The sequence below is a fragment of the Phyllobates terribilis genome, unplaced genomic scaffold (genome assembly GCF_046119375.1).
Source record: "Phyllobates terribilis strain yellow unplaced genomic scaffold, ASM4611937v1 Scaffold_12__6_contigs__length_324123572, whole genome shotgun sequence".
NCBI lineage: Eukaryota > Metazoa > Chordata > Amphibia > Anura > Dendrobatidae > Phyllobates > Phyllobates terribilis.
In genome coordinates this window covers 113,881,314-113,885,587 of record NW_027362772.1, presented here as the reverse complement: position 1 = coordinate 113,885,587, position 4,274 = coordinate 113,881,314, and the positions used below count along the sequence as shown (strand labels likewise).

At 43.4% G+C, this 4,274-nt stretch overlaps 1 protein-coding gene across 4 annotated transcripts in view; it reads right to left on the bottom strand.

Annotated features, from left to right (window-relative positions):
* LOC141172247 (C-Jun-amino-terminal kinase-interacting protein 3-like) overlaps nt 1–4,274 on the bottom strand; it is a 394,188-nt gene that overhangs the window by 324,729 nt on the left and 65,185 nt on the right. The window lies entirely within an intron of this gene.

Here is a 4,274-nt window from a genome sequence, read left to right as displayed (position 1 = left end):
AAGTTCCTCCATCCTAATTTTAGGCAGCTTTTGCTTGAAGTGCATAGGCAAAGAACCATGGGAGACCCAATCCCCAATAATGGGAATAATGTTTTTAATATGCTGTACTGCATGGCTCTTGTAAGGGGCATTAAAACCGTCTTTGTTAAGCTACTGCGACCGCCACCACTTTCCAAGGGGCATTAAAAACCGTCTTGTTAAACTACTGTGACCTCCACCAGTTTTCCAAGGGGCATTGATATTGTCTTTTTATCCACTGCGACCTCCACCATTCTTCCAAGGGGCATTAAAACCGTCTTAAGCTACTGCGACCTCCACGTCTCTTCCAAGGGGGCATGAAAACCGTTTGTTAAGCTACTGCGACATCCACCATTTCTTCCAACGGGCATTGTTTTTCCTCCTAATTTTAGTCAGCTTTTTCTTTTCAATGCATAGGTGAACACTAAGGGAGACCCACTCCCCAATAATGGCTAGAAGGTTTTTAGTATGCTGTAATCCACGTCTGTTTCAAGGGGCATTGCAGTTTCTCATAATTTTTGGAAAGCCTTCCATTCACTGTTTAGTCTAACAGTGCACAGGAGACCCAGTTGCTATAAATGGAAAAAACAGTTTAGTTAAGGCCCTCTGACCTCCATGTCACTTCCAAGGGGCATTGGAGTGCCTCAAAATTTTTGGTAGGCATTGCACTCACTGTATGCCCTATAACTGTGTAGCCGAACCGCTCTTTTTGGTACAGAAACATATCCTACAAGACATGTGTGGTTGACTGGCCTGATATTGATGTGAATGGTCCCTGTTCCTCCTGCTCTTTCTCCTTTGCCACAACCTCATCCATCATTCATCACCTGAAGCTTTGTTTTAACGGGAGTCATAGAACTGGGATAGTAGCAGGAAAACACCCAGCAATCCTCGGAGGAGGTAGGATATGCGCCAAAACGCTGACCACCTCAGACCTAGCCGCTACTACATACATGCGCTTGCATTCCAAGAAAACAAAGCAGATCCTCCTCCTCCTCCCAACTCCCCTGATGGAGAAGCCAGGGCCCACCGGAGGAATCTGGTTCTCTGGTGGGCTCGTCCAATGCTGCCCTAAAGCAGGCCAGGCTAATTAAAGTGTGGGGAAGGTTCCAAGGAGAAATAGGGGCGGCTCGGGACCGTTTATGGACACCCGGCCGCCGGGCGGCTGGGGACTGAGTATGGATACCTCGCTGCAGCTTCGGCCTCCTCCAAACTAAAAGGCCCAATTTCAAGTGCAAGCTAGCAGTATGGTATTGCAGCCTGGGGGTGGGTGGGTGGCAGGTCACACACTTACACTTGCATTGCAAGGAATGGAGGAGGTACAATTGAACACTGCCCTGGGACAAGGATTTGCACGGGGATAGTTGCAAGTCTGCATCTTGTGATGCGGCAAGGATCACTTCTGATGGGCACAAAAATGATCGCCGCAAAAATGCTCGGGTCTCCCATAGACTAACATTGGGCTCGTTGCTCGGGTCGAGCACCCGAGTATCACAGTGGGCTCGGCCCGAGCTTCGAGCACCCGAGCATTTTAGCGCTCGCTCAACACTACCGAGCACACTATAAATACTCAGTGTTCGCCCAAGTATACTCGGCGAAAGGGTTAACAAAACATACCCGCTCATCACTAATAACTGCTTTACATCTGTGTGGTATGGAGTCAACTAATAGCTGACATCTGCAAAAAAGATGGAGAGGTATGAATGTATACACGTGGTCAAAATTGTTGGTATCCCTCGTTTAATGAAAGAAAAACCCACAATGGTCACAGAAATAACTTGAATGTGACAAAAGTAATAATTAAAAATCCATGAAAATGAACAAATAAAAGTCAGACATTGCTTTTCAACCCTGCTTTCACAGAATTTAAAAAAAAATTAAATTCATGAAATAGGCCTGGACAGAAATGATGGTACACCTGAAAATAATGTGACAAAAGGGACATGTTAAATCAAGTTGTGTTCACTAATTAGCATTACAGATGCCTACAATCTTGTAATCAGTCAGTGGGCCTGTATATAGGGCTACAGATACTCACTGTGCTGTTTGGTGACATGGTGTGTACCACACTCAATATGGACCAGAAGAAGCAAAGGAAAGGCTTGTCTCAGGAGATTAGAAAGAAAATTATAGACAAGCATGTTAAAGGTAAAGGTTATAAGACCATCTCCATGCAGCTTGATGTTCCTGTGACTACAGTTGCATATATTATTCAGAAATGTAAAATCCATGGGGAGACGCCAATCCACCCCAGCTACCGGTCAGAGGGTCTTTTGGACACTACAATTAGGGTAAGCGGTTTTAGGCTTTGTGGTACAATACTCTGGTACTTATATATGTGTTGATGGTGGCCCTGGGAGTTTGTATTTTAGCAGGCACACTGTGTGCTTATACTCCTATTACTTGCTTTATATACACTACCTGGATTAGCTGTTACGATTAGCCTTAAATATTCCGCTTTTCCCGGCCCATACCTAGTATACAATCATAGATAACCACTGACCTGTTTTTTTTGTTCTTGGTGGGGGTGGGGGGGGAGGGGCTTTTCCTGACACTGCTCTTTATGCACACTGATTTTACCCATATTGTCTTCTTGCTAATATGTATACATATATATTTAATAAAGATTTTTATATTTTTGTACAAGAAACTCCTAGTTTCTCTGTTTTTTTTCCATGTTGTTGGAGTTACATGGGCACACTCTTACTTATGCATGCTGATGTGCCCTAGTCCAATATGATCTTGGGAACCTTTATATAACTGTATATAGGGCTACAGATACTCACTGTGCCGTTTGGTGACATGGTGTGTACCACACTCAACATGGACCAGAGGAAGCAAAGGAAAGGCTTGTCTCAGGAGATTAGAAAGAAAATTATAGACAAGCAAGTTAAAAGGTAAATGTTATAAGACCATCTCCAAGCAGGTTGATGTTCCTTTGACTACAGTTGTACATATTATGCAGAAATTTAAGATCCATGGGACTGTAGCCAACCTCCATGGAAGTGGCCGCAGGAGCAAAATTGATGACAAATCAAAGAGACGGATGATACGAATGGTAACAAAAGAGCCCAGGATAACTTCTAAAGAGATTAAAGGTGAACTTCAAGCTCACGGAACATCAGTGTCAGATTGCACCATTCATTGTTGTTTGAACTAAAGTGGACTTCATGGGAGACGACCAAGGAGAACACCATTGTTGAAAAAAATCATAAAAAAGCCAGACTGGAATTTGCCAAACTACATGTTGACAAGCCACAAAGCTTCTGGGAGAAAGTCCTATGGACAAAAATAGAAGTTTTTGGCAAGGTACATCAGCTCTATGTTCACAGACGGAAAAATGAAGCATATGAAGAAAAGAACACTGTCCCTACTGTGAAACATGAAGGAGGCTCTGTTATGTTCTGGGGCTGCTTTGCTGCATCTGGCACAGGGTGTCTTGAATCTGTGCAAGTTACAATGAAATCTTAAGACTATCAAAGGATTCTAGAGAGAAACGTGCTGCCCAGTGTCTGAAAGCTTGGTCTCAGTCGCAGGTCATGGGTCTTCCAACAGGATAATGACCCAAAACACAAAGCTAAAAACACCCAAGTGGAAAACAGAGGAAAATATTGGACTATTCTGAAGTGGTCTTCTATGAGCCCTGACCTAAATCCTGTTGAGCATCTTTGGAAAGAGCTGAAACATGCAGTCTTCAAACACGAGACAACTGGAGCAGTATGCTCATGAGGAGTGGGCCAAAATACCAGCCGAGAGGTGCAGAAGTCTCATTGACAGTTACAGGAATCACATGGGCAGTATCAATCGGAATAGTATGGGCAGTATCAGACCACATATACACATATATATTATATATATTTATTATATACATATACACGATATATGCGTTCCCCCATCACATTGTAAAATTGCACCGTCTGGAGCTCATTGGGCCGCTTTTATTGATTACAAACATAAATTAACAAAATAAAAAGTTGGTTGTCCCCCACCCCTCTTTTTTGTATCCGTGAAATGTTAGACAGATGGGTGGCTTTTTTATTTTAAATAAAATGATTAACCACAGAAATTTTCGGGGAGTGTTTATTTAATTACATGATTTTTGTGTGTGTTTTTAATTTTATTAACTGGTTAGTAATGAGGGTGTCTGACAGACGCCTTTCCATTACTAACCCCAGTCAGGGCCGTGTTTGGAGTTTCTGCTGCCCTAGGCACTGTCAGTGGTCGCCCCCCCCCCCCCCCCCCTGGTCATGGTGTCC